Source organism: Staurois parvus, unplaced genomic scaffold, assembly GCF_062004578.1.
Source record: "Staurois parvus isolate SC_StPar_1 unplaced genomic scaffold, SC_StPar_1.0 ptg000025l, whole genome shotgun sequence".
Lineage (NCBI taxonomy): Eukaryota > Metazoa > Chordata > Amphibia > Anura > Ranidae > Staurois > Staurois parvus.
Window position 1 is genome coordinate 26,121,194 of NW_028317821.1, and position 21,664 is coordinate 26,142,857.

Sequence of the window (21,664 nt, forward strand, 5' to 3'; positions counted from 1 at the left end):
CACGCATTGTAATGACCACTTCACACCTCAGACCTCTCCTACCCTTGGAAACAAAAGACATGTTAATGACCATTCACACCTCAAATTCATCATAAAGACCCCATGCCAGGTGGCCATAATGACTCACTCCACCAGACACCTTTCCCACCCTTGGAAACAAAAGAAATGTTAATGAGCAACTCCAGCAACTCGCACCTAAGCTAATGTCAACACATTCTGCTGTCTCTGCTTCTACTCTCTGTATTTCTCTGAAACAGTCTGAAATAGTTAATAATTTACCACTTTTCAGTGCATTCTGGGCATTTGGGAGGTTTTCCTGTGTTTATCTTTAAGAAAATCTTCTAAACGCAAATGCACATAAACGCGCATAAACTCAGCTAAACATACTTTTTTAACCTACGTTTTCCAGCAGTCGGTTTCCATCATTCAGAAGTGTCCTGTGTACATGGATCCTAAGGGATGCCTTTTTGATGTTTATTGCTTGAAGAACTTTAAACAGCAAGGCGTTAGGTCATGAGATACTCCAAAACGCTTTTTCAATAACATGACAAAACGTTCTGTAGGCTCATGCTCTAGGATTCTATTGAGGACAGGGGAATTGCCTGTACTCTGAGACCCTATGAATGTTGTCTCAGTCATGCTACCTCCGGCACTTATATCCCAAATGCACACACATTCACCAGGAATCAGTTCAGGGTCATTACTCACAAATCTTCAGCTTCAGATAGGATATCTTCAGCACAGTTCAGATAGGGAGACAATACTTCTTCAGACGCAATCCCTTATGGTGAGGTCCCATAATCAGTTCCTCAGAAAAATCTCTTCAAGCTCTCAGCTCTGCCACAGATGGAACCTCTAAAAACAGCTTCACAGTCCACAGGCTGTCTCAAAGGCTTGGCATCTTCCTGAGCCTCCCCAGGGCTTTACACTATTTATCACTTCCCCAGCCACCTTCTGGACACTCCTTTCCAGGGATTGGTCAGAGAGTTATAAATATTTAGGCTGGTCATTTCAATCTTCCTCCCTATGCTCTGGAAGCTTCTTCCGGAGGCAAAGAGAAGCAATCTAACTCCCAGACTGTGAAACCCTGAACTGACCAGAACAAACAATCGCTGTGCCCTTGATTACAGAAGGATCCAAAAAAGAGCCAAAAACTAAATTTGCATAGTATCCTACACTAGGAGGGTTCTACACACAAAACTGGCAATTTATTAGGACCTGTAAATACTAGATTCAAGAGGGGCCTTACTGAATGCTATGTGTTCTCCTTACCATGTATTGAGTGTAAAAGCATAATATATATATACAGTATGTGCATTCAGTGCATTGGTAAAAATTAAAGCAAGGTGCACTATCTATAAAAACTAATGTATTTCCTGTTTATGTTTTTCATTGTTTCCTAGATTCTACCCCTAGCATGGTGAGTGACCAATGAGGGGGTTGATGCTAGACTTTTACATTGCTCTTGATGACCATCTTTGTGTATGTTCCCTCAAAAAGAGAAATGTCTTGAAACTATTGGTTTTGGGAGATGGACTAAAGGCCTGATGAAATTCAGAATAACTTTTTCTTCAGGAATTTAGTATTATCAATTTATCCTTTTGTATGATCAGTGCAGATGGCAGATCAGATGTTTGGAAAAGCCAAGGAAGTTAAGCATCTCTTCCATGTTATGGCATTTATTTGCATGCAGATTGCAGTTTCTGAGCACAGAGATATCACAGCACATTCTGTGTAAGTAAATACTAGCTTTGCATGTTTCAATGAACAACACAATCTTATACAGAAATATCAAAAACTTTCATTTACAAACATACTCTATCATTTTTCCAACTGAAGAATGACAGTTTGAATTAAAAGTCTTGACAGTTGTATGACATGAAAAAGAAAGTACTAACTAATAAATCCTTTTTATTTGTCTTTTCTCACCTTGACATGACTTGAGGCGATAGCTTGTTGAGTCAGGAAATGATATTGTGATGAAACACATTATTATCCAAAGAAATCACCCTGTCATAAGCTAGTACTATTAAGCTGTAATATAAACCCTCTGCCAGAAATGTATACATCAAACTATGTTTTGTTAACATTTCTTTTTTTTTATAATGTATAGTTGTATATGTATAGCCTTAAACTATGCCAAATAAAGAGTAATATAAAAAATAACTGACCAAAGTTATATATTTTTATTATTGACAGACATTTAGTAAAAAGAACACTCAGTGATCTATGGCTTCCTAATCTTTCAAGTGTTACTTGAACCCACAACAGTAAAATCAGTCTATATATGCAGCAAAGCATGCTTGTTATACTCACTGTGGAACTGTGGAGGGGTTAATCCTCTGCATTGTGTAAAAAGGCTGTTTGATCCTGACTTATCTGATCCCCCCCTTCTTCCAGTGTCCCCCTCTTATCTCCAGATAAGACATATCATGTGGAGTCATTCTGCACATGCTCAGATTGGTGTGTATTGCTATAGAGGTTGTTTTTTTCTTGGGAGAGTGCATGTGATCAGAACAGGGCCAATCAGCACTGTCCAGACAAAGGGTAGGGGTTCTGCATCCTCCTAGAACAGAATGAAAACTCCTTCTACAAGCTTTAACACGCACTCGGCTGGACACTGATAGAAGACACAAGATTGCTCTAACTGCTGATGATTAAACATACAGTATTTATCAGTTTGTATTTACTAAAATAATTGCATTTCCATGTTCTGTGTACTGTGGGAGACCAGGCAAAGTGAATGTAGGGTCCTGGGTTTAGTAACACTTTAAATGTTTTCTTTTTTTGTCCCCATCAAAGATGAATCTTACTGGATACCAATGGGTACATTTATTAAAAAAAAGGTATAGACATTGTGGGGTTTATTTACTAAAGCTGGAGAGTGCAAAATCAGGCTCACTTCCGCATAGAAATCAGCTTCCAGGTTTTATTGCCAAAGCGTAGCCTCCCTAGCGGTCTGATTATGTCCATATTTCTGTGCTCAAAGTGGTACATTTTTTTGCATGGAAATATATTATTTTTTTATTGTAGGCCTGTAATTTTTAGGAATAACTCACTGAAATATGTCCGAACAAGAGTCTAGTAAACATCTTGGGTATGTTAAAATTTGAAACACGAAATCATAAATTATAATTTAATAAATAATCAAAAAAAAAAATATATAATAATAATAAATTTAATTCAATAATATAATCAAACCAAAAACATTGAAATTTGATATATTGCACCAAGTTCGCACATCACTGAGCAAAGTCGCAAAATTGTTTTCAATGTCTGATGACGAATTTCCTCACGAATCATTATCACTCAATTCTGCAAGTAGTTCTAATTTACTATCGCTGTTCTCTAGCTGGTCTAAAACCACTTTTGACCTAAAGGGACGCTTTTTGGACGCCATGGACATTTCTCAGTTTCCAGGCAGAAAGAACAGTAAAAGGGCAGAGGACAAAGCACTAGGGACAAAATGTATGTGAAATGGTTTGATACAGTAATGTTTTACTATGTGATTTTAGTGAATTTAGTGAATGTCACTTTTACTACTTTCAAATTTCCTGCCAGTTCTGTCCCCCGTACGTCCCGACGCTCGCAGGGGAACAGAACCTAGAAGATAGATGCCGGCATCCGCCAGATTACATTGCCGGGGACACTGCAGGAGGGACATCGCGGGAGCGCAGGACAAGGTAAGTGCAGAAGAGATCCCGGAGCAGCGCTGCAAGGTATTCCCGAGTGTAACTCGGGGTTACCGCTTGTGGTGCTGAAACTTTATCCCAAGCTACACTCGGGAATACCGTCAGGGAGGTTAATTGAACACGCTGAGGTTAGATGCTGATTGGTTTCTATGCAGGACTGATTTTGCGCTTGTCAACTTTAGTAAATAAACCCCTATCTGACAGGGTAACTGCACAGGATAGAAATCATGTTCCTCTGAAACTGAGGTTTTCCAACTTGGGAAACGCCTGAATGCAACAGGTTATAGAGAGATATGCTCATGGGATTACATCTGGACAACCTTAAAAACCAGTCATCTGAACAATAGAAGGGGATATCAGAGGCTACCTCAGGAGCCGACCTGACAGCAACAGTTACTGTAAAGCTTTAATTTTGTTCTGGACAGGCCTTCTCTCTCAAGAGTGGAACTGAATAGAGTACACAGGATTAACTCCAGCAATAGACTGGCTTGCACAGTGCCTAAGGATGTCCAGTGCACAGTACACTTCTTCATAGTTAAGGAGAAATTATGCAACAGACCTGGAATAGAGGCTGCATTAACCTTCACAGCATTGTCATAGCTGTCCTCCCTGATATATTATGCTACAGATGCACAGGTCATTGAAACTTCTTTTGGAGATAATCAGGCTGCTGTATCAACTGCGGCCTCAAGGGTGAGAAGAAAAGCCTTCAAATAGAGAAGAGAGTCAGCTTGAGGCCAAACTGAGCAGGATTAATCATTATAACTCTCCTAATCCCACTTTGCAATCCTCAGCAGCATCCTCTTCCAAGTAGATGTCTTTTCCACAGCTACTGGAGCAGAAGAAAAAATTGTCCCCATGCCCAGCATCTGAATACCAGCTTGACAAAACTGCCAACTATAAGGTTGTTCTCATTCTAGCTGGTGGAGTTGGTCTACTATGGCTTTTCATATCATACTGCTGTAGCTAATGGTGCTACCCTGTGTGCTGTACCTTGATGATGGTGGCAGTGCAGTCAAGATCTTAAGAGCCACCAGTCCTCCTCCCCCTACAAGTGCAGCAGAGCCTATGAAGTGGCTCAGAAAAAATGCTGCTGTGCTGTTTTGCAGCTGGAATGCTTTGGTGATAGGAGCCACACTGTTAAGGGAAGGTCAGAAGGGGGTTTACCCCAAGCCATCATGTCATGTGCCAGGCAAGGTCAAGGTTGACAAAGTCTCCAACTGCTGTACAGCCTTGAACAGGGAAAATGTGCACATATGTCTTGCCTACTCAACCTGGGGGTGCAGCAGTTTCTGATTAAGTTTCCTGGCTTCCAAGATGTCCTGCAGCAGGCCAAAGGAGTGTATGGCCACTTGAAGTGGGTATACCCACAAGTGTGTGCCTGGTCAAAATACAGCAGCAACACAAGCTGTCTGGCAACTGCACCTTTGTAATGGAACTCTATGTTGGCCATGCTGGCTGCAGTGGGCTACCAATGCATATTTGTGTGAATATGAGACAAGGCCTGGCACTGGGGAGCTTGGATTATTTTCACCACACCAGTGGCTTCTGATTCAGGATGCATGTACACCTTGCCTACATTCAAACAATCAATCAGAACAATGAGCCACAAAAAAGTGGAGATTAGCAAAACTCTAGCATTTCAGTGTGGTGTAGTAGACTGGCTACTCTATGCACAGCACAGCACAGAACAGCAGTAGGTATAGGATACTGTTGGCCCTTAGACAGCAGGAAGTGGAGGACTTCTAAGGGCCAACAGTATCCTATACCTACTGCCTTAATTTCTATAAGACAGAGACATTAGCAGGCACACAAGGAAAATGAAAAGGAGGGTTGGGGTGCCAACAGAGAGGAGAAGGAAACATAGGGCAGGCTTCAAAAGGAATGTTTCTCCCCTCCCAAACTCCAAGAGTTGTCTGTGAGTAGAGTGAAATAGCTGAGGATACTGTTGTCCTCAGAAGCACTGAGGACTTGGAGTTATCTGCTGCACACAGTTCATAACAAATCAAATGCCTGCACAAGAACCCCAAGATTTAGGCCATGAAGGAGTGGACCATTACTGTTTGGCTACCCTTATGAAGCCCTGATAGAGGAAAATTCAACTCTCATGCCCAAAATAACAAAAAAGTGCCACATAAAAGAAGTGCTGTGCAAGAACCTATTTCTCACATTTCCAGATTGTGGCATGATCTCCTCCCATGTGCCTCTGATCCTAAGATCACTAAAAGGAAAAGCAGAAGTGGCAGTGCCTGTCTCAGCAATGTTCTTCAGCCATTTTCAAAAACATCACACAGGGCTGGTTTTTAACAGCATTTGCAGGCAAGATGTAAAACATGTAATATCAGATTACCTGGGATCAAGGATTGATGCAGACACCTTTCCAATCAAGGACCCCATGGACTTTTGTGTGTCTAGACTGGACCACTGGCCAGGGTTGGCACACTTTGCTACTTGCTTGCCCTGCAGCTAATGTGCTGCCAGAGAGGATATTTAGTGCAGCTTTGTGAGAGACAAATCTGCCTGGCCCCTGACCTGCCACTTTAATAAAACTGAACGACTCCTGAATCCATAATGAACACAAAATCCCTACAGCTGATGCCAACAACTGAATTTAAGTTCACCACCTCTGCTTGCCTGGCACCATTAGCAAATTCTTAAACCATTACCATCTCCTGATACCACTGCTGGCGTGCCATAATTACCAGCTCATGCCATCGCTTCTGGCCACCAATACCAGCTGCTGTCACCCCTGCTGGCCTGCCATAGTTACTAGCAACTGCCACCATTACATTTCCTGTCACTGCTGCTTGCCTGCTACCATTGCCTTCGCTTGGCATCACTGCTTGCCTACCACCAATGCGAGCTTGCCACGTCTTGTGGCCTGCCACCATTATAAAATTCTGTCACTGCTGCTAGCATGCCACTATTACCTACTCCTGCCACTACTTCTTGCTTAAAACCCAACTATCTCCTGCCACCATTACTATTTCCTGCCTCCACTGTTGACCAGCCACCATTACCACCACTGGTAGCTGCACATAATTTTTCAGCTGGACCTCAGCCTATTTCAGTGATCAGGCAACATAACGGTCCCACACATAATCTTTCTACAGCTGGGCATCAGCTGCAAGATTTCTAAAGCTGCTGCAGAGTAAATTGTATTCTGTGCTAGTTTGTAGTATATTCCCCTGAAAATTAAAAATATTTATACCTATTGTTTCTCTGAAATAATACACTATATTTTTGTGTTGGTGAAAAGCTGCCTTGCCACTTTCTATTAGATTGTGGTCTAATCAAGTTGCTTACATACTCTCTAATGACTGTACAATACTTGTGGCTATAGTCAATTAAATACTAATTACTGATTTTTATTTCATGATAAAACCTTTCTAGTCTCTGCTTCTGCCTCTGAAATTGTGGCCTAATATACTAGCATAGTGTACATCTTATCTGTATAATATTTCTTATCTTTGTCTCAATAATATATGTATAGAAATTTTACATACCTGATAAAGTCATCCTAGTCTCAGCCTCTGATATCGCAGCCTAGTAAAAAAAAGTCTGACAATGTGCATTGAGTACAATATTTTTGGGGTTAGTCTCAGAAATAATACACTCTAATTTTTATTTCATGATAAAACCTGTCCTATCTCTTTCTACTGAAACTGTGGCCTAGTAAAAAGTGCTTAGATATTATGTATGGAGATTGTACAATAATCATGGATTTGTTTTCCAAAACAATGAACTCGGTTTTGATTTATTGATTAAAACCTGACTGGTTTCTCCCCTGAAACTGTGCTCTAATAAAGGGGCTTGCATAATGTGCATGGAGCCTACAATATTTCTGGATTTTTTGTGAGATAATACATTCCAATTTTGGTTTCTTGATTGAAATCTGCTTGGTCTTTCCCTCTGCAACTGTGGCCTAGTAAAAGTGTCTACATGCTGTGCATGGAGTGTGTGCAAAATTTTTGACTTCTGTTTTGTAAAAAAGTACATTCTAATTTTAATTTCTTGAGTAAACCTACTTGATCTCTCCCTCTGAAAATGCATCCAAGTAAAAGTGCTTACAGTACATGCTGTACAAGAAGTCTACAATATTCTTGTCTTTTTTCTGTGAATTAACACAATCTAATTTGGGTTTCCTAATTAAAATCTGCCTGGTTTCTGTCTGTAAAAATGTGACCTAGGAAAAGTGCATATATAGTGTACTTGGGGTCTGCACAATACTTTGTACTTTTTTCTGTTAAGTAGTAAACTCTAATTTTGTTTTTTTGATTGCTTAAACCTGTCTGGTCTTTTCCTCTGAAACTGTAGAAGTGGTAACATAGTTTGCATGGAGTCAGTACAATATTTCATTTTTTTTTCCTGTAAAATAATAAACTATAATTTTGATTTCTTGAATAAAATCTGCATGGTCTCTCCCTTTCAAACTGCTTAGTAAAAGTGCTTACATGCTTCCGTACCCTATGAGTATAAGTGTGAACAAAATATCACATGATTTACACCCATTTTCAGTCATGTCATCCAGTGATGCCCCCTGACTTGCCGAAAGCAAAAACTCACCGACTGATACATCTGATCCTGTTGCTACACTCACCCCAATGAGAACTCTGGTCCCTACTACAAAAAGTAATGGGTAGAATATACTATCTAATGTCATTGACCAAATATGGCCATGGACATATTTGAGTATTGTCATTGCCCTTATATGGCCATGTGCATGACCTGTGATTTTTCAATAGTTTTTTCATTTGTGTTATATTATTTTGGTTTATATTTCCAACCTTTAACTTAACCACCTCCCATCCGGCCACTATATATATATATATATATATAAATATATATATATATGTATACATACTATATAAGGCTGGATGGTAGCAGAGATGATGCAAGTGGACGCGCTCGTATGTCTTTCCACATCAGAGGCTTGTGCGGGCTCCTAGAGCACAAACCTGCAGGTCCGGAGGTGACTGATTTGTTGCCCAGACACAGCAGATCACATAACATGGTACAGGACCAATGAAATTGAAACTGTATCATGTGATTGCTGTGTCCAGTCTGAAAACAATACAGATGTAAACAAAAGCCACATTGTGCAGCTTCCGGCTCATTTGTTCATTAGCATCAGCACCAGTGTCCTGATCATTGGCATAAATGCTAGCATTGTGATCACCACCGTACTTGCGTCCTGATCACCCCCATAAGAGGGTTTCCTGATCACCACCATAATAGTGTGTCCTGTTCATCACCATACTAGTGTTCTGATCACCCCCACACCAATGTCCTCATCACTGCCATACTAACATCCTGATCACCACCATAACAGTGTGTCCTGATCACCATCACACAACGTCGTGATCACCACCATATTACTGTCCTGATCACAGCCATAATAGTGTGTCCTGATCTCCACTACACCAATATCCTGACCATTGCTATAACAGTGTGCCTTGATCACTGCCACACCAACATCCTGATCACCGCCACAATAGTGTGTCATTATCACCGCTATAACAGTGTGTCTTGATCACCACTACACCAACATGCTGATAACCGCCGCACAAACGTCCTGATCACTGCCATGACGGCGTGCCCTGATCATCTCCACAACAATGTCCTGATCACTGCTATATTAGTGTCCTGATCACTGCCACATCATAGTTTCACCAGAATCTGAATGCAATGTTCTAAATAATCTATAACAGCAAGGAGGCATTTTAGATTTTGAGCATGACAAATGTGAGTAGCGGGAAACTCTCACTGTCAGATTCAGATTCTGAATATGAACCTGTGGACACCAGCGGTTCAGTAAATGATTCAGAGGAGGAGAGGGTTATTAAATTATGCATTCTAATTTCTGGGAGGGGATGTTGCCTAAAGTACAAAAGGAGGGGAGTGAACCAAAGAAAGAAAGCATACAACAAAAGGAAATATTGAGATTATTATTTAAAATGAAAGAAGATTGCACATTTGGTGGAATAGTAAGCACCTTACTATATTTGTCCTCAGATCTTTTCCAGTATTAGGGACCTCATGAGTGATTCTAAGGCTAAATGGGAAGATAGCTTACAGTATTGTACTAACATTTTATGCCCATGCTCATCGGGCAATATAATCAATAACTTACTCATGTAAATAGAGATATAGAGATTGTTTCTTAATCTCTGTCTCCTTTTAAACATACTAATTTGAACGAGAAGAAAGGAGGGGGGATTTTTCAGTCTATTGAGAATCTCAATATGGAGAAAATCAACAACTGAGAAGGTAAATTGGAATGGGACAGATAATGCATGTGTCACTGGTAGGGCATATAAATGGAACACTCTTAAACTTGGGCTATCCACACTTGAAAATGATACACAGGACACTAGAATGGATGATGAGTAATTTAACACATATGGTAATAAAAATGAAACCCTTAGGGCAACAAATTGAGGAAAGTAAAAAGAAGGGGAAGGGAAATGAGAACACACAAAAGAGTTAAACACAATAAAGGGAGACTTTTTACCATGGAGTTGTATCACAAAGAAAATTGACACCAGGGATGCATAAACATGAAGGTATGAGATATCTGAGGTTCAAAAGAGACTGTTAACTAGGGATGAACCAATGGTTCGGTATGAACCTAAGTTTGGACTAAACTTTGGATGTTCAGGCATTCGGATATTCAGGATATCTTAGTGTGCAACTCCTTGAAAAGAAATGACTGTATTCATAACTTAAATTTAGGTATTAGAATATGCAGTAGCTGTGATTAGTGTACATTCTTAATCAAGGGGGATACACTCATGTTATGCCCATGTAGTACTACCACTGTAGGAGTCCCTGAGCTTTGGCCCCCCCCCCCCTAACCTATGCATGGCAAGGCAGCATGCATTTTCCACACTTTGTACACTTGCAGTCAGTAAACAGTCCTTGAGTTTGGTTTTGTGATTTTATTAAGGGGTTAAGAACTTGGATAGGGTCTAGGGGTATATGGATGCCCAAGGAACTGCAGAAACCGAGGACAAACTGCTTAGCAACTATGTACAAAAAATGTGGATAGCAACAGTCTCTCTCTAAGGGGTGCTAAAGCCCTTTCAGTGTACCTCCTCAGACCCTGGATAATACCTCCTCTTCACCCAGCTGCCTTGAGGGTATCCCCGGGCATGGGGCCCAGAAGCTGACAATTTAAAACAAGCAGTCCCGGATGAGAAGCTAGTTGGGTTTTTCACCTGACTGCCCTCTCCCCATATCTGGCCCAGGGGGTTTAAGTGTTCTCACACTTTCCTGTCCTTTCCTGTCAGGTTGGTGGGTTGGTGGCTGCCTTCAGGCCTTTTGCTTGGATGGCTCCTTCCCTGCTGCTCAGGATATCCTCCCTAGGAGATGGTGGTGCAGTGGAGGTACTCTCTTCCAGCAACCTGCCTGTAGGCAGGCCCCCTCCCTGGGGCCCCCTCCCAGGCTCCAAACTTCACACTTCATCTTCCACTCGACACTCACTGACTCTTCTCCCACGCTCTGTGATACCTAAGGGTTACCATGCCTAGCCTCCTGCCAGGGGATTGGCCAAGGTCCCTCAAGCATGCAGATCTGAGCCTCCTCGCCTCCTCCCCTCTTCTGCCCCTCTTCCAGAAAGTTCCTCAATTTTCTGGAAGGGTGGGAGGGCTCCAAAAGCTCTGACCTTCAGAACCTCCCTAACCTGTCCTGAGGTGAACTCCTGCCTCACTCACAGGCTGACTCATCCCATGCTACTACTCAGCCTCTAACTAACAAAATCCTATCTAGCTAAGTTAGAGGGTGTTACACACAGGACAATCACTCAGGTGTTATAGGACAACTAATTGTACAAGCTGAGGAGTAGCAAACCCAATAGAATGGTAAAAAAGCCTTTATGATGATTTATGTAACATAGAAATATACCATTTAAAATACCCTGTTGCAAGGCACTATGACTTTGAGCATGATGGCAAATAGGATGGTCTACAAATAGGTTATTGAAAAAGTTAATATGGACCCACTCAAAGGTGCTAATAATAAGAGGTTTCCACAGTGGGAATGCAAATGGATATTGAAACTTAAGGCAGCATACTCCCAGGTCTTCACAATTACTAAAGTAGTACTGTGCATTAGGGTAAAAACACTCCTCTGCCTGTTCCTCTTCCCCCGTCCCTAAACACTTAACCAAGTCCTAGATCAGTGTAGCCCTGTCCTGTTTGCAGCGTCACAGTGCCACAGCGCCACAGCAGGTGACTCCAGAAGAGGAGGTACGGGACCATTCTGTGCAATACCAGTGCAAAGAGAAGGTAAGTATAAGTATTTTAATTAAAAAAAACGTTAGTATCTCTTAATGTTTTAGTCCTTTTTTGCAGATAATAATATTATTATTGTATGAATAATTTAAAACTTTAGTTTTGTTATGATTTCTGCACACCATGTGGAACTGTTCACCCTATTTTACAAAAAAGTAGGCTGCCTGGATGTATTTCTGATCCTCTTGCCTCAAAAGTGTGAATCGATGACCTGGAAAAATAATGCAGATAAGAACTGCTGCTGTCTTTCCTAAGCTGCATATTTATTCTAGATAAATAGAAACAAGGGTTCAAAATGGCAGCCAGTCAACTAGTGTGTTTAGATGTACATCAGTAATGGAAATCCAGTGCCTTTGCACTGGCAGTACTTCACAAAGACTCTCCACCTGTTCCTTCTCATCCTGTGCAGCAAGGCCTTATTCACTCCGATGAGGAGCTGTACTAATGGTGACCTCCAGTATTCCTGCAGAGTACAGCTCTCCCCATAAGAATAACTGGGGCCACCGAGAAAATGTGCAGGTGCTACACATTTTTTTGAAGGGGGTGCAAAATCTGGTGCAGCTCTGCCTAGAAACCAATCTGTTTCCAGGTTTTATTGTCAAAGCTTAACTGATCAAGCTGAATTTAGAAGTTGATTGGCTACCAAGCACAGCTGCAACAGATTCTGAGTGCACCAATTTTAGTCAATCCCCCCCCCCCTAAATATAGCTGAACAGTGCCATACAGTGAAACTTACTGGGTTGAGGTTGAAGGTATTTCTCCAGGTGGGCTGCATTCAGGAGAGTGGGGCATGCCTTGAAGGGCAACTTATACTGAGGGTACATATTGTCAATGGGAAAAATAACTTAAACATTCAAAAAATATGGAGACCTGAGGAGATAAAAATTAATTTTTCATAAGCATATGCCTGATTCATTTTTCATAAAAGGGACAGTAAACTTTGCCTGTATCATTCTGCAGCTGCAAAAATGGGAATTACATTTACACATATATCTACCGTAGTTTATTTATGTGTGCATATACATACTGTATATAAACAGTATATATATATATATATATATATATATATATATATACAGTGCATACAATTTAATAGCTGTCTTAACTATATATATCAGCACCCAGAGGATGGTAGCCTTTTATACTTAATTTTTACAACTAACATACTGTAGATGAGAATTTGCACAGAGGGGTATGCATGAAAAAAAAAATAGATTGTCCTGCTAAATTTTACAGTTGGTATTTAACATAGTGGAACTCTTCCCATTCTGTGCAGTTATATTTGAGCAGTGATAGGATTTGCTTAGCCACCATAATACTGCACCATTTTTGTGTGCAAAAAATGATCTCTTAAAAAAATATTAATCCTTCCACTCTAACTCCTAATGTTCGCCATATGTATTCAATAAGCACAGCATGTTCAGTGCTCTGCAGAGGAATGTGCAACAGACTCGGATAATGCATACCAAATCTAGTTATGAAGGTCATTTAATGTAATGCCGTTGTTATAATTTAGTTCTTTCATTGTTCACATAACAACACATGTGTAAGAAAGATCAATAGGAACCTTAAGAAGCACAGGACATAATTCCACCCAGATACTCTCGGATTGATTTGCTAAAGGCAAATTGACTGTGCACTTTTTAAAGTGCAGTTGCACTCTGCAAGTGCAGCTGCTTCAGAGCTTAGTAAATGAGGTAAAGCTTCACTTTGCAAAGAATACTCAATCACGTGCAAAGAAAATAGAAAAAATAGCATTTTTGCTTGCTTTTGATTCAATGATGGACGTCAGCAGGGCTTCTACTTATTTACTAATCTCTGGTGCAACTGCACTTTGCAAAGTGCACAGTCTATTTGTCTTTAGTAATACAAGCAATTTGTGTCACTGATGGGTACATGAAATCATAACAAGCAAAAAAAATTACATAATTAAGTTTCTTAAAGAGTATTTCCACTTTTGCAGCCAAATTGTATATGTGTTACATGTTCTTATTAGCATAGCTTAACCTTAAAAAAATATTTAAAAAGTGATGCTTCGCTTCCTACATTTTACCCCTTAGTGAATTTTCTTGTGGAATGCAAGGGAATTGGTGAACTAATATGTACCATAATTACCCTGTCTGTACTCTGCTGGCAAAACCTCCTATCAGTTGTAAACTAGATTTGAACATTGGGGTTGAATTACTAAAGGCAAATAGATTGTGCACTTTGCAAGCGCAGTTGCACTAATTTTTCCCAGAGATTAGTAAATGTGGTGAAGCATCACCTTGCAAGGAAAAAAAAAAACAGCATTTTTGCTTGCATGTGATTGGATGGTGAAAATCAGCAGAGCTTTACCATATTCACTAACCCCTGAGGAAAATGAGAGCAACTTCACTTTCAAAGTGCTCAGTCTATTTGCCTTTAGTACATCAAGCCCGTTGTCTGTCCTCACAAAGGGTTAAAGATTTATGCTGGGTACACATTATCAGTTTCTTTTCATTCAAGCGGACTGAACGAAAAAAACTTAAGAGTTCGGACATTGGCTGCCAGCACTGATCAGATGCTGACCAGATGCTGGTTTTCCAGCATGCCCATTCGACAGAAGCAGGCTGGCTGCTTCATCTCCCTTTTTCCCATTACTCTTTATAGGCTGTGTTACAGCCTATCGTCTTTACTACATTCTTTTTCCTGTGATATTATAATGAGGCATTATTAACCAGACTTGAGTTTTACTAAACCTTCCAATTTATTGGTATCAATACAGTAGTCATTGACCCTACTACTTGCACGTGTCCGTTTACACCCAGCAACATTTAATCTGATCTAACCCGCAAAAAAGGGACGGATGGAGATCCAATTTCCCTTCCATCTGTCGGATTGGGTCAGATGGAAATGGACAGGCAGTCCATTTCCATCCGACCGCCCATTGAGGAAAATGAGCTGCTCTGTGTCCGCTCTGCAGCAGCGGACACAGACCTGTCATCCACTTGCTCAAAGGGAATCAGTGGAGAGATCCCCCGCTGAGCAAGCGGATCCACTAAAAGGGTCTGCCCTGTGTGAAAGGACCCTTAATGATTATCTCATTAGAATCTCCTAAATCACAGGTGTCAAACTGGCGGCCCTCCAGCTGTTGCCAAACTACAAGTCCCATAAGGCATTGCAAGATTGAGTTACAAGCATGACTCCGAAAGGTAGAGGCATGATGGGACTTGTAGTTTCGCAGCAGCTGGAGGGCCACCAGTTTGACACCCCTGTCCTAAATGATTACACCTATATCCCAAGTGTGAATTTCCTGTAAGAGCAAGCACAACAATACAGGTGCATGACACAACAATGGCCAATACCTATGCTCATTCATTCTGTATAGCTAGCTCCTGTGTCAGCAGATACAAAGGTATAGGCAGTCATAGCAATATACAGATGATCATGTCATTACTTTTTTATACTATATACACAGGAAGAGGCAATCGCATCCATGCCAAAAAAGAAGACTGGTGCTTGATCTATGACCCTAATCCCCTCCAGTAGGTAGGCCTAGAAGTCTCCAAATATTTTTACAGGGTTTTCTCTCTGATGTCTTTTGTCAGAGGGTATAAAGACCTATATTTTGAACCAGGGGCGGACTGACAACTCATGGGGCCCCCGGGCAATAGGGGATCATGGGGCCCCTGTGTCCTTGCCCAGACTCAAAAAAGCCTATGAAAAAGGTACCAGGGGCATCTCATGAGGCCCCCTACTGACCCCGGGCCCTCGGGCAGTGCCCGAGTTTCCAAATGGTCAGTCCACCCCTGAGTTGAACACTGGAAGGCTCCCTAGCACTTACACTGTCAATGCCAGCATTGATCTGGCATTTCTCAAACAAAAGGTATGTACAGATTTATTTTTAACATGAACACTTTTCACTGACAACTTTACTGTTAATGGGCACTCAGACTTTTATCCCATTCTCTGCCTGACCTGTCAGATGTCTGCCTCTCACCATCTCCCAGACATGCCCATTTTAAGGCTAGTACAACCAGATTTGAAGATCAGGTTCCTGGGTTGCATGAACCCAAATCCATTGCTGATCACATTGATTCATTTTCTGTGGATATAAGAATAGCAAATGTATTGTACTAGGAAAGTAATCGAGGGGGTCTGTTATAAAACCCAGATTTCTGTCCCAAAGGGTCTTAAAGTATATACAAAGACAAAATGTTTTTTTTTATTTTTTATATAGTAGGATGAGGTTAAATCTCTGGCTAAGTTTTCTTTTTATTATGTTGCTGTCTTTGTCTCTATGTGAACAATTTCCTTCACTTCCTGTCTCCAGATAGAACAGAAAGTGAGAGGAGGTCTCAACTAAAGAAGGGAAATTCTTTCTTAGACAGTTGTCACTGGAACAGATATCCCCATTGGAAAATGTAGCCTCTATTCTTGTTTTGGGACAACTCAAAAATTTTCCTCACTTTCAGTCCATTGTTCTCTAGGACAAATATGGAGGGTGAATATGCCTAATGAAGACACATAAGTTTTAAGCCTCTTACCACCCGGTTCAACAAAGAAAAGAAAAATTGCTTTATACATGCTTTACACATATTAGTCAGAAGTGCAGTGTGCACCTATTGCTGGGCAGAATATATGTTTTTACAGTTAATGTATTTGAAATATACATAGCCAGGTGCTGGCTATATCATTATGCCTTTCAGGGACATTTACAGATGAGACAATTAATCCTTTTTCCCCCAGTGCCAGGCACTGGGACTGTTACATCACTTCCTGTTAGCAGAGTGGATCCAGTTCTTCTGACAGCAGAGGATCTTGGGACTTGTAGCCAATACATTATCAGTCTTATAGCCAATACATACTGTATTTCTGAGTACTGCTTGAATTACAACTACCAGAGAGCTGTTGAATCAGAAGGATGCTGGGAGAGCAGATATATTCTACAGCAGAAGACTGTCTCTCTCTCTTGGTGCGGGATTCAGAGCTGAACACAGGGAGTCTGCCGTTCTCCTCGGGAGACAGATTGCTAACCTTCTGCTGCGGGACTCTGCACATCAGTTCAGCACAGTAGTGACACCAATTGCCTCACCTGGATCACATCAACTTCTTTGCATCGAACTGTCACTAGACGGTCTTCACTCAGACATCTCTGTGCTAACAGGTAATCAGGCAGTAACTCTGCACATCCCAAACAGCCAAGAGTCTGGACAAGAACTCTTGTTCCTAGGAGGCCATGATATTCATAGAATTGGTGAGTGGGCAGATGCCCAACCTATTTCTGTCATCACTCTAGAGAGTGCATGCAGACACCTTTACACCTCAGTTACCAGTAGACCTTTTCTTCAAAAAGTACCATGGTTTATCTGTTTAGCTTCATTAAATTGCTAGTATTCACTAATGCTTATGGGCCCCACCATTGCTAGCAGAAGACACCAGATACCACCATATCAGGAACTTTAAACATCGCAGGATTCAAGTCACATACTCTAGTTAAAGGGACCTATTCTCTTCTAAGGCCATTGTTATTAAGCTTAGGGTACTTATATCTATTTGTTTCAGAATATATTATTACATAATTCTCTGCATGCCCCATTGCAGCGCAGGTGAACGGAGGGAACTGATAAGTCAACAAGCCTGTTTTTCCATCTCTTTCTGCTGGTGTTGCAATTAAATAGTTGAAGCATACTACTCATGACTGTATGACCTGTTAAAATGTTGCTAATTGATTATTCCTATTTTAGTAATGTTCTGCTATTATGCGTTAACTGGGGTTGTAAATCCTAAACCTGCTATTCCTGTAGCCTACTCTTTTGAACAAGTTTAATATAGAGGTGTTACTATAAAATTGTGTCTCTTGCATTATTATTCTATACTGTTGAAATATGTCTGAACCCAAAGTGTCAGAGGTGTCTGGAGGCTTGCAAGGTCAGAGAAACCACTGGGGACATGCATTATTAAGTGTCCCCTGCAGGGGTAGCATTATATATATATGATGATAGTGGGGGGGGGGGGTTCGTTTTAAAGCCTTATATTGCCACTGCTTAGGGTGTGGTTTACCAGATTCCATAATGTGCTTGAAACTGGTGTGTATCTGTATACTTTAGGTCACAGGTGTCAAACTGGTGGCCCTCCAGCTGTTGCCAAACTACAAGTTCCATGAGGCATTGCAAGATTGACAGTTACAAGCATGACTGCCAAAGGCCGAGGCATGATAGGACTTGTACTTTCGCAGCAGCTTGAGGGCCACCAGTTTAACACCCCTGCTTTAGGTGATAAAGATCTTGCTCCTGTACATTGCCATAGTATGTAGGACTAATCCACAATGTTTAAATGTTAATATGATTTATAACATCTTCACATAATTTTCACATAATGTCAAGATGGTATACCTATAATTCTGTTTAGAAGATTTGTCATCTATTACAATATTTATCTATTTTGTCTTATACCTCAGTAATTATTAGCATATTGGTGGTTCTCTAGTGAGTATAACAATATACACAAGAGTTCTTATTTCTGCTCATATCCTTCAAGTATGACATGCAGTTATTTAACAGTAAAAATAATTTAACACAGTGATTTCCATCCCTTGTCATGTCGTGATGCATCTGCCAACATGCCTATCTGCTCCATTGTTATTTTGACAGATATGTCAAAAAGTATTCTAAGAAAACGAGTTTCCAAATGATTCGCAATTTGTTTTACCACAAATCGGTACTTACATCTTAGGAATTAAATGTAACAACAGCAATGATTGAAATTAAGTACCCTAAAGAGCTCTGAATTCAGACAAAAAAACAATACACTGTATATTACTATAAGCATACTGTAAATATGTGCACAAATATTGTAGTATTTTTTCCCTCAAAATACAGATGAGCCCTTTTAGCAAACCTGACAACCAGAATAATTATCTGTCAGCAGATGAGTCAAAGCTTCTGTGTAGAGAGATGAGGAAGGGAGTTATTTGAACTCCAACTTCCCATAATTTGTAGGATGTGCTTTTTCCTATTGATACGGCATCTACTGGTGCATGACATGAACAATAATCATGACTTGCTCTTGTTCATTTAGCTGCAGAATAAATAGTCATTCATAGCTTTATGCAGATCAACATGGATTCCCTTAATAGTCCCTAAAGAGAAACTATAATCATTCTAGGTCAATTTTATTTTAGTTGTGTTTTACACCTTCTACATTTATAAAAAATATATTTTATTTTGTACTATATGTATCTTTGACTTGAGCTTAACACAGTCCCTCTGCCACGGTCAAGGGTCAGGCTTGGAGTCCAGTAGCTATAGCAGTGGAAAGGTTCACACAGTAACCAGCAGGATAAATACACTTCCCCCTTGCTGATGATGTAGACTCGCCTGAAGTGCAGGGTCTGAGCACTAAATGGTCTCCACCAGAGCTCCTAATGGGGAGATGGATATCGCAGCATGCTAGTGTCAGGTCGAGGTTTTCAGAATCTACCCAGCAGGAGGTGAGCAAGCTAGGGTTTGGTAACAGATGTAGCAGGTAGGGATCAATTCAAAGGTCGGAAACAAGTGGTTGCAGATTGGGATCCAGCATAAACATAGTTGAGGAACAAGCCAAAGGTTGGTAATGAGTGGTAGTGAAGATATGGACAGCAGCAGGAGCGCAAGGAGCAAGAAATTGGCTGGAGAGGATCACAATAATCTCACAAACAGGAATATGGTTTAAATATTAAGTTCATGTGAGAAGCAAAGAGTTCACCAGAAACAAAATATAATGTAAGGTTCTCCAAAGGATCAAACAGACAGCTGTCCAGCATCTCAGGTGGCACAGTAGGTCCTGGGTTTTTATCAGGATCCTCCCTCTATCCAGAGCAAACAAAGAGGTGAGTGAAGAGAATGACTTCTTATTCATACAGTTATGTGTGTAAAAGGAGTTTTGATATACTGTATATAAAACTTTGGACTGGATTTCTTTTCAACAGGGCATCTAAGTCTAGACAGGTCAGCACATGAAATCGAGAAAGTTCCACAAGCTGAGTATAAAAGTAACATGAAATTGTTGCACGCAGCATACCATATTTAGATGACTAAAGATGAAAAAATGTATACATTATTAAAAAACACTATCCATTTTCATTACTCCATATCTAAAGTCCAAAGTTGCATTTTTTTACTTGAAAGAGCAGAACAGAGATATAAATCTCGTTACATTTTTACTGCCATCCATTACCCCATTGGAAATATGTTCACACATTTCCTTTTAAGTCAGAAAATGATGTGAAATCTCTCTAGTGTTAACTGCTCTCATTTTGTGATTTCAAAGACTGTTAAATGGATCCCCGACAGGGTTAAAGCTAAACTCCAAGCAAACTGGTAAATACACAGATAAAATACATACAGTATAAGGAATCTGTTTTACTTTCCAAAGAACATGCATTTCTGCCTATCCAGATATGATATTTACACAGATCTGCCATGCAGAATAGCCCTGTTTGGCAAGGCAGAAGACTAGAGTTTCCGCTTTTTCTCTATTGCAGCTAAGTAACACCTGCAGCTTCTCCAACTTGTGAATGGACAGTAAAGGAAAAGCAGCTCACTGATTAGCTTATTTCTTTCTATGTCTGATCTCTCCTCTTTGTGGCATGCTCCTTGTTAGCAAATGAACACTGCAGCAAAGCTAACTGGTTCATGCTCTGCTGTACAGGGACTGCAAGAGGCTGATATCAAATTTAATTCAGTGTTGTTCTGCCTCCAGCAGGGACATTTACTATGTCTGTCTTGCATGCAATATTACATTTGGCCACTAGATGGAGCCCAGAATAAGTTTACCGTTTTACAGAAACTGGAGACTTTTTAGCCTTCAAGTGTTACTAAACCCACAACAGTAAAATCAGTCTGTATATGCAGTAAAGCATGCTTGTTATACTCACTGAGGAACCTAAGGGGTTAATCTTCTGCATTATGTAAAAAGGCTGTTTGATCCTGTCTACTCTGCCCCTCCTCTTGTTGAAATATCCAAGCTGATAAGACAGACTGAACCTGTAGCCCTTCTGCACGTGCTCAGTAAGTGTGTATTGCTAGATAGTTTTTTTTTTTTTTGCTTGGTAGAGTGCGTGTGATCAGCACAGGGTCAATCAGCACAGTCCAGACAGAGGTCAGAGGTTTCACATCCTCCTAGAGCAGAAAGAAAACTCCTCCTACAAGCTTTAACCAGTGCTCCGCTGAAGTCACAAGACTGCTCTAATTGATGATGAGAAAAGGTAATTAGCAGTTTATATTTACTAAAATAATTCCATTTCCAAGTTCTGTGTACTGTGGGAGACCAGATATAGTGAATGCAGGGTCTTTGGGTTTAGTAACACTATAATAAAACACTCCTTCATTCTAAGAAAAGGAAACAGCTGCATCCTGGAGGCTCAGACTCGATCTTAACGACTGAGGGAAAGGAATTAGCTATAATTCTCTGCAGCACATATCATGGACTGAGCTTACATCCCCTACAGGCAGCATAGTTGGTGAGCATGGACTTATTGCCTTCTGCAGCTTATATAGTACATTGTGTTTCTATGTTTCATACATTGATTTATGTATTTTTTATCTGTTTTTTCAATAGCTTCACCCACCTTGATTTGTTAATAAAGCTTCAAGAATACCTTCAGTCTGGCTTATTGCAGAGTAGGAGGATTTAGATACATGTCGCATTACAAGAGACACGTGTAGCAAGGACAAA